Consider the following 10,620-nt stretch of genomic DNA (forward strand, 5'->3'; position numbering starts at 1 on the left):
GAGGGAGGGAGGGGTCGGCGCGGAGATGTCACGTTTTTGAGCGGAGCCGGGCGAAGTTGGGCGCCCGAGGATGCAGCAGTGCGGGGCCCCCCGCGCGCGCCCCCGCCGCTGACGTAACGCTGCCGTGTCTCCCGCCCGCCCTAGTGTGTGCCGCGCCGCGCTCCGACTGGGCCATCACGCACGGCTCGCGCCCTGCACCACACCAGTGCAAATCATTTGACGTTTCATTCCTGAACTCTCACCTGGGCTCGATCAGTGAATGAGGTGCATGACGAGTTGTGCTTAAGCTCCACACCCCTATACAAAGCTGTAGCTCGTATTCCTTGTAAAGCCGACACCGCCCTTAGAGTCCGGATGCATCTGTGTCATTCTTCAATGACGCTAATAGCGTTGCAAAATCTTAGTTTACCCGTGACTGCGCCCTTATCAAATTTCGAAACTATTAATGTAGTTAAGTCAAGTTAGATGGAGTGAGGGATAATTGAATTTATTTACACATGGATACTCAAATTAGATGCTAAATTTTGAAATTGTTAAACATCGAAACGATAACATTTATGAATATTAGTGAGTCTAATACATTAAATACTCAAATAGCATTAAACGTATGCTTCTTATTCATTATAATTGAAAATATGCGGGTATTTTTGACATTTATTTAGTTATTATCTGTAATAGTTGATGCTATGTTAAAAACAAGTACATTAATTAATTAAAACAGTATTAGAGCGGTTTGACTAATCATTTTATAATTTTAGGTACAATATTTATGGAAAAAAACGTGTAATACGTTACATAGATAGACGATACATAATTATTAATGAGGCCTTAAATTAAATTAGACTGTAACAGTTGAGCAGTTTAAAGTAATTTAAGTTTTTAACTAAAGGGTTGTGCTTTCAACAGCGATGTGTACGACGTAAATCAAAGATCAATTGACTAAAAAATAAACCGCGTTCTTTAAAATCATATGGTAAGTTAGATGTGATCGAATTTGGCAATCGCTCGTAGAGAATCAAAGCTTTTTAGTGATAGAGGCATCATGTGCATTGTACATTTTGAGTATCCCAGAATAATTCATCTGGTGACTGATATCGGCCGTCCAATCATCCATTCCATCGTAGACCATATTTGCGCTAGCAGCATCATAAATGGCCTTGATATTAGAGTACTGTGTTATTTGTTATTTTATATTGTCATGATATGATGTAATTTTGTATACGAATTTAGAAGAAACTAGAAATGCATCAATTTAGGGCGTAGATTTGTGTCTTACGAAAGGTTCTTGCGTCGATGCTGCAGAATGCAGATATTCTCAGTCAAGATTGTTCATGACCTCTGAAACGTATTTCAAATAGATTTACATTAGGTTTTTTGGACGTTTTCTGTGTATGTTGGATGCTTACTTGTCATTACCATCTTTTAATATCATATGACCTTCTTAGAGTATTATATTATCTGTGTTCTTAGTAATGAATTTATAACCATGCTCGATATTATCCAATTAGCGTATTTGTAATGAACTTCAAAATAATGTCTTGTATTTGTTACCGAGTAGCAACCTTCTTCTAACCTTTAATGCTTTTAAATCTACTTCTGCTATTAAAGCTACCGGAATATATTACTTGAGTATTTTGAAACTCACTTTTATGATGACGTAGTTTGGAAAATGATTGATTTTTTATCGTAGCTTAGCTTAATAAGGTTCCTATTATTATGTACTATAATTATGCCACTTACAAATTAACTATTCTATTATAATTATGTATTTATTATAAGTCTTCATTAACGGATGTAGCGTTATCGTATACATGGCTGAAATCAATCGTGTTATTTATTACCTTATGAGACTTGACATCCATAATGGCCTTATTTCAGGAACTTTAAAATGAAATATTTAATAGGTACATGGGAGATTTTAAATAATATGGCACTGTCTGCTTAAGGTTGAAATTGCAGTTTACACTCCTTCTGAGTTTGTAAGAATTCCGTCTCAGATGCGTCATATCAAGCTACCCTGCAAAGTTCATGTTCATAGCTTAAGCTTAGCACTGAACGCGAACGAATGAGCGAGTCAGAAATATGCTTTCACATTCACTCTAGCTTGGCCCACGGCTTGGCTCACGTGGAATAGGTTCGTTGAATTGCGAATTGCTTGGAAAATAGTTATTTTCGGGAAAATAATCTGTTAAAAGGATGAAAATTCCAATAGTATGTAGAGTCGTGTTATTGCGAAAGCACCTTGCGGCAGCCTTAATGACTTTTTCATAATCGAAGTGATACGATAGACAAAAATTTTAATGCCCTTAATTATATTAAAGAGAAAAGTATCATTAGTACCTATTACTGTTTTTTTTTGGTGATGTAGCTACGATTTATAGTTCATTATTGATATTGTCACGACTGACAGTTTACAGTCACTACAATTTTGATCAAAAAATGTTTTCATTCGGTCAGCAATCAATCGTTAGCCCGAATAGGGCATAAATTACTATTTATTGATATGTTTTTGCTAGCGAGTTTGTCATGCATTAAAAATCGAAACGTTAATCTACTACAGTTTGGTATCAACAGTTGCTGCTGTTTATTTACTTTGATGAAGGTCATACAGGAAACGTTTTCCAATAACCCGAAATTATTTTTAACGAAAGGAATTTACGCTTATTAAAACTCAAATTATGTGAAGTAATAACAAAAGACTACAATTCGTTTGTCTTTGCTCAGATAAATAAACTTCCATTTAGTCTAGTTGAAAATATTAACAGAAACCATCATATTCATTATAGTGTTATGTAGTTAAGTTCAATTGTAGTCATATTCAACAAATTACTACTAACGTAGCTTCAAGAAGTGCCTATCCTAATAATTATAATACTCAATGATTCAAAAACGGCTCTATTACTTGACCTAGCGACGTCAACATACATATTCATAGATATGTACGGGTATGATTATAGTAGGATATTGTATTGTCATTGGAAACACAATTAACGATGAAACTTTTCAACACATGTTTTCTTTTCAATAAATGAAGCTCTGTAAAAGTTTGTAAGATATTTAATACCAAAAGGCCTTATTCGGTCAGTCTTCCGATTATCGCTGATGATTGAGCTAAAAGTTCATATTTCAGCTAAAAGTTCAAGTATAGTCTTTTCTAGCATTGTCAAACAGGTACGTTCTCGAAGAAAATCGAGGTTTGACTTACGAAAAAGGCTAACTGTACAGTAAGGAACAAGAAAGAAAAAACTTTTAGTCCTTGGTAAAATAATTTTACATACTCCTTTCAATAAATACAAGTAACTGTCTCTCATTTTATTATTTTAACATTTAAAAACTAGTTCTGTCCGATTAACTTGACGATAGTAGTCATAGGTGCAACACAGAAAGTAGTTAGTTGTACCGATGAAAATGTTTTTGCACTCTGAAATACTTACTTCAGTACGATATCACCTACTTTAAAGACTCACATTTATCCAATTGCGATCGAAACTTCGATGCATTTAAGTTCAATTCTGAGTGGGAATTTCTTGGAATAAAAGTTGCAAAATCGTATTCTAAACTTTTGAACACTTAAAAAACTGCAGTCTGAACACAATCTCATTTGTAAATATTTAATTAAAACTTGCGCCGTTTCTCTATCTGAGTAGTGGAATTTATAAAAGTTCCGCATTTTGCAGGATATGCCTCTTTTCCATGGATATCCGGTGTAACAACATACGATACAGGTTGAAACCGGAGATGTTGAGAGAGCATGCTATGCGTCATAAAAGCGATTCATATCACAGCTGAACACAATCAGACGATATAATTAAACTAAAGTATACTTCCGTATTTTTCTTTATTACTGTAGAAATGAGAAATTAATTCATTTCACTCAATATAAAATGGACAAGTTCTATATTCGAATATTTAGGAGATCAAGCTGCTAAAAATTTCAAATTGATTTTGAATTACCTAATTTACGGTGTACAGGAAGTACGGTAGTAGTAAGTAGTAGTATCTACGGTGTACAGGAGAACAAATGGAAAAAATAGTAAAGTTGTAAAATAAAAATTTACAACATAATAACTCTATAAATTGCGTTTATTTGTATAGAGGTGAAGTCAGAATTTATCCTACGGCAGAACTACTTGGTTAGTTACAAAATACATGTAGCACTTATTAGGCAATTAATGTAAGAAAGTAGAGATGTTAGAAATCAGTTAGATAAGAGCATTTGTGCTACAAAACTCGCGGAAATCGATACCTACTAGTAGCCACCGAACCTGCAGCCGTATTTATATCGATGCCCGAGTTTGAAAGGTTGCCGTAAATATATGGGTGATGTTCCTTGATCGCCATAAAACAAGTTGGGTGATATACGTACCTACTTATGCATTCATATAAAATTTTCTCATACTCCACTTTCTACTTACTGAGACAGAATTTTGCGTGATATTTTGTATACAATGTACAACGTTGCTTATTGAAGTGCATTGTATTATTGTAGGTGTTGAAAGTGCACGGATTTTTTTAATTAGTGACATTCTGATTCAGCTTACCTTTTGGTTAGAGATAGTACGACTTACGACTTCACTACGACGTAGCAGGTGATGATACCAGATTATATTATGTTAAACTAGCGGCCGCCCGCGACTTCGTACGCGTGGATCCCGTTTTACCCCCTTCATCTATCTTACGCGGTTTAGATGTTTTGATACAAATGTTTTTTCCCGCTAACTCCCGTTCCCGTGGGAATTTTGCAATATCCTGTTGTAACTAAGCTTTAAGTTTACTAAGGTATCTGCATGCCAAATTTCAAGCGTATAACTTAAGCGGTTTAGATTTTTCATACAAAAGGATTTTCCCGCTAATTCCTGTTCCCGTGTGAATTTCGGGTATTCCTTTCTTAGTGCACCTTTACGGTACCTAAGCTACGTCCATTCCAAATTTCAAGTGCATACGTATAGCCGTTTAGGCTTAATGCTGCACACGCGACGGAAGCTTAAAGAATGGAATAACTTCTACCGTTTTCCACAAATTTCTCTTCACTACTCTGCTCCTAAGTATACTATAACCTGTCTAGGAGTATGAAGAATAATTGTACCAAGTTTCGTTAAAATCCGTCGAGTAGTTTTTATTTCTATAAGGAACATACAGACATACAGACAGACAGACTGACACACAGACAAAAAATTTACTAATTACACTTTTGGCACCAGTATCGATCACTAATCACCCCCTGATAGTTATTTTGAAAATATATTTCATGTACAGAATTGACCTCTCTACAGATTTATTATAAGTAAAGATAATGTCAATTTTAAGTATTTTATTACTTACATAATGTATAAACGACGAAGGAGACTATACTAACAGCATTAATTAATTGCATTCAACCAACATCTATTAAATTAGCGTCATTTCTGCAGTATCCCAAAAATATTATATCTATGTAGGTACCTACCTATATTTTGACGTTGATATTTCGATGCTTTATTTCAAGTGCTGTTTCTTTTACGAAGTTATTTTTAGTCAAAAGATATCCGCTCACGTCATAAGTTCCCGTGTTTCATAAGCATTGCTGTTGCTGATGAGGAACTTCAATAATTTCGGTAAGATTTAATTAATAGAATACAATTGAGTTCAAAGCTCTACAATTGAACTCAAGCTTTTCGAAAAAAATAAGATCCTTATTTTATAGGTATAGGGAGATAATTAAATATGTAAAGTATTATGTGATTAGCCGTTTGCCGCATGAATTTTAGACTGTCACAGAAAAATACAGCAAGTCACTGAGGAATTATGTAGCTTTTTACTGGGGAAAGAATTATCAGTTAACTCGTTTCAGAGACTATTTAAACCTATTATACACAAACTTACAAACTTAATACTACCTACCTCTGTATGATATTAGTGTGGGTAGATAATATCACAGCTAGAAATACTCTTATAGAAGTACCGTTTAACTCAAAAACTTTTAAATCTCATAAATATCAGTAAACGAAAACAAATCTTTTAGTGCAACCATTAATCCTAATCTATGGCCTGCACCTCAGTTACTAGGAACTTTCACATTACACTAGCTCCAGAGCTAGTCTCGCCCTAACTTTTGTCAGTTCTTTGACGGTTATGGCCAGCTCATTACCACTCAAGTTTGCTAACTTTCAGAACTGTATCAAACCCAATTTAAAACTAGCCGTGCCATAGTTAGATGATAACATTATGGTATCGCAAAAATTGCATCCGTAATCGTCGATACAAATGATTACGTTGGTAGTAACCTAACCATATGAACCAACCTATAAGTAACTTAAATTTTAATGGGGGCAATATTGTTTTAGTTAACCAAAGGGTTAAGGTGTGAGGTACTTTTTGTAATAAATTAATCAGAATCAGAATCATCATTTATTTGCTTTAAATGTGGTACAGAAAATGGATAAGTGTTCATGATTTTCATGAAATTTTCATTTTTTGCTATTTTTTCGGTATCCTTCCGTTTGGCCAAATTACTTTTCGCCAAATTTGACTTCACAAACAACTTATCGCCAAAGTTTCATTTGCCAAATAAACTTTTAGCAACTGTACTTTTCGCAACTAATTCATTTGGTCAAATTAACATTTGGCCAAATTTTAAAAATATATTAACTACCCACTAAACAAAATAATAACCACAAGCTAATTTGTATTCCATTCTATGCACCAATCAAATTGTTTTGTAAATAGTTTATCGTGAAATATTGTTGCCAAATTAAACATTTGGCAAAACATACTTTGCCAAACAATAATATGCCAAAAACGACATTTGCGAATTAAAAGTTTGCAATAAGTTGTTTTGCCAAATGAGAATTTGCCAAATGAAAATTTGCGAAACGTTGTTTGCGATGTGATAATTTGGGAAACGTTTTTGGCCAAACATTAGTAATCCTATTTTTTCATATAAATTACTGTCTCTCTAATTGGTTTCTGTCGAGCATTTTTAAATACTTAATACAAGTGGTTTTCACAATAATTTCAACAATCTAATGATGCGCTGAAAAAATATGTAGTTCAACAGTTGAAAATAACATAAAATTTAAACAAAAAAACTATTGTGAAAAACAAATTGATTCCGCTTACACATGGCGAATGTTATTTTAGTTGTTACCGTCACTTTTAATCTACGTGAATACGTTTTCGCGGTGAAAATTGCGGAGTTAATCGATTCGGTGGCAAATGAATCTGCACCAGTAGCTCGTTTGCGGTGTTTGGTGTGCATACAAGTTTGGCTCGCGGCGCCGTTTGTTACTGCGTACAATCCGTCGCTGGGTCACCTAATGCATGCATTAGCATATCTGTGGCGCGGGTGATATACACGCTGTAGTTTAAATAACGCAAAACCTGGTAATGGGAGATTCTGCTGGCTAAATACGTGCAGCACTGCATAATTTAGGTGCACTGGAATTTATATTAGGTTCTTAACCTACCTTATATGTACTTTGGCCTATGCTACTTTGTACTATGTTATATGTACAGTCGCGGAAAGAAAAGGTTCGTCAGTTTTCAAATTGATTCCTTCAACGAATCGCGAGCACATATTACCTTTTGAAACTATGTTACAGAATAATCTCGAGTTAGAGAAAATAATCTTTAACTGTTCGTCAGCAAAGTTCAAAAAAATTCAGATCGAAGTTGTTTGACGATTTAACTTGTCAAGAAGATTATTATGATTGATAAACTACAACCTTCTTGTTGGTTCAACCTGCCATTATCTATTAAACAAAAAAAACTACATTTTGTAACATTGCACTGATGGGATAAAAAAATAAACAAGCAAAACCTTATTCGTTAGCAAACGTCATATTTATTTAAATGTTAGCAGCAATGTATCTTGCACGGTTATGTTGGCAGGTTTGACTCTTACAGTACCTAGTGCAAGCGAAAACCGACACTAAGGTGACGAACCTTTTCATTCCGCGACTGTACTTTGGCCTGCGGCTTTGCCCGCGTAAAATTCAGATTGTCAGAGATTGTTATAAAATAAATTATGCAGGGTGGAATTTTGTAATGCCACCTGGAGGGAAAGTACTCTTAATACTGCAGATAGAAAATTTTACTGAAAGAAAACATTCCTTTTTTTTTTTAAAAGAAAGAGAACTGCATTCATAGATTTTCGATTTTTTTTCGAAAATTCACTACCATACCATACAATTTTCTGTACATAATTAAAATAATTTAAGATTTTATGGATTTCTATTTCTATTGCTATTTTAGTATCGCCTGTTATTTAGCATTATTACTGTTTTTATTTTATCAGGATATACCGCTTAGTTTAAAAGTTATTACGTTTTCTTTACAATAAGTAATTGGAAGAAAAAAAATTCTATAAAAAATAAAAAAAAAATCTCAAAAAAATTTTGACCTCTTTTTTGTCGATAAAAATAGGTTTAGTTTAGTAACAATATAGTAAAGTGTCATCAAAATCCGTTAATTAGGTAGTTTTTGTGTGAAAGAGTAACAAACATCTATCTATCCAAACAATCGCGTTTATATGTATTAATAAGGATGAAGCTAATAGTTGGAAGGTGCAGTGTAAATCGGTAGCGCATTTTCTTACATAACTTTTCAATTCCTATCATTGGAGGTCCGAAAATTTTTCTCATACAATTTGATACCATAATGATCATTCTTCATAAAAAATTTAAAACCTACATATTTAAAAACATAATCATTGATATTCATAATATCACTAATCATACACTCAGTTTTTACTAATATTTGTTTTCATATATTTTTCTATACTAATGATCGAAACTCATAATCATTCGAATAAATAACTATAANGTATTGATAAAAAAATTATGATTACTAACTGTTATGAGCTCCGATGGTAGTAATAAAAATGTATGAATAAAAAAAGTATGAAAAATAAAATTATGAAGAGAGATTATTATGAACACAAATCGGTAGTAAGACAAAGAATAGGATTTAGAATTTTATGTGAGCCAATATAGAACCGTGTAAATCACTTTGATATTAGAAGTCATAAAATATTGAGCGCTTCGAATAAATGGGTGTTTTTATTGACAAACACACGTACAATATGTCTACTTATACATGTATATAATATTTTCTCCGATAGGTAGCATTGAAAACAATTTATTATTATTTGCAAATACCTAAATACTTTGACTTGACTTCCTAAAAGAAAGAAAGTTAGTAGGTAGTTATAGCTTTCCAAACCATGCGCAAAGTAACTTTAAACTAACATTTGGAAAACTATCTTTTAGTAGTGAGTAGTGACTATAACTTGAATTGATTGTTAATTTTAAATCCATATTGAATTTTCGCCGCGACAATCATAGGTTGAATCGATTCGGTGGGTAAATGAATCCCACGCCAGTAGCTCGTTTGCGGTGTTTGGTCGGCATACATGCTTCGTATTCTACCCCGTTTGTTAGCTTTAGGATGGAATCATAGATGGTGGGTCGTAATTTGTTTAATTAATTACTGAAAATTTTGTTAAGTTGTCTCACGTTTTCATATTAGATGCTGCAGTATTTTTCTTAATCACATATTCCAATCAATGAAGTTTATTAATACATTTAGTTCATCCTAATTCACTCTTTTCTTTCTTTCGAACTTCATATGAATGCATTATTACTATTTTACCCGGCGAACTTCGAATATACTTTTAATTTTAATCGCAGATTAATAGCCTACTAGCTTTTGCCCGCGGCTTCACCCGCGTGAAATATCGTTTGTCACAGATCGTCATAAATTATAGCCTTATGTTATTTTGGGTTATCTATACTTATAATAAATCTGTAGAGAGATCAATTCTGTACATGAAATATATTTTCAAAATAACTATCAGGGGGTGATTAGTGATCGACACTGAATTTTTGTCTGTCTGTCTGTCTGTCTGTCTGTCCGCCTATATGTTCCTTATAGAAACAAAAACTACTCGACGGATTTTAACGAAACTTGGTACAATTATTCTTCGTTCTCCTAGGCAGGTTATAGTATACTTAGGAATTCCGGGAACGGGAATTAGCGGGAAAATCCTTTTGTGTAAAAAATCTAAACCGCTTAAGTTAGACGCTTGAAATTTGGCATGCAGGTATCTTAGTAAACTTAAAGCTTAGTTACAACAGGATATTGCAAAATTCCCACGGGAACGGGAGTTAGTGGGAAAAAACATTTGTATGAAAAAATCTAAACCGCGTAAGATAGATGAAGGGGGTAAAACGGCATCCACGCGTACAAAGTCGCGGGCGGCCGCTAGTAAACTATAATACTGTAATGTTTCATCAAAATCCGTTCAGTAATTTTTGCGTGAAAGAGTAACAAACATCCAGACATTAGTAGGATAGTAGGATGATCAGCAGAAAAAATGTAGGGCTCGGACTAGTACTTTTTATAATCTGTGAGCACTTGACTCTCTATCATTATATACCACCTTTAGATTATACAAAACCGTATAATCTAAAGGTGGTTCACGGATTGGCTAAAAATTACAAGCAACAGATATCTTGTAAACAATCCATTCAAGTGTAAAATGATACCGTATCAGTCCACATCACGGTGACGTTAAAAAGCACGCGTTATTATCACGTTATTTCCTTAGAGCAGTGGAGAGGACGGAATTATTAAACGACA

This window comes from Ostrinia furnacalis, unplaced genomic scaffold (genome assembly GCF_004193835.3).
Source record: "Ostrinia furnacalis isolate ACB-3 unplaced genomic scaffold, ASM419383v2 OfSCF7086, whole genome shotgun sequence".
In the NCBI taxonomy this organism is placed as follows: domain Eukaryota; kingdom Metazoa; phylum Arthropoda; class Insecta; order Lepidoptera; family Crambidae; genus Ostrinia; species Ostrinia furnacalis.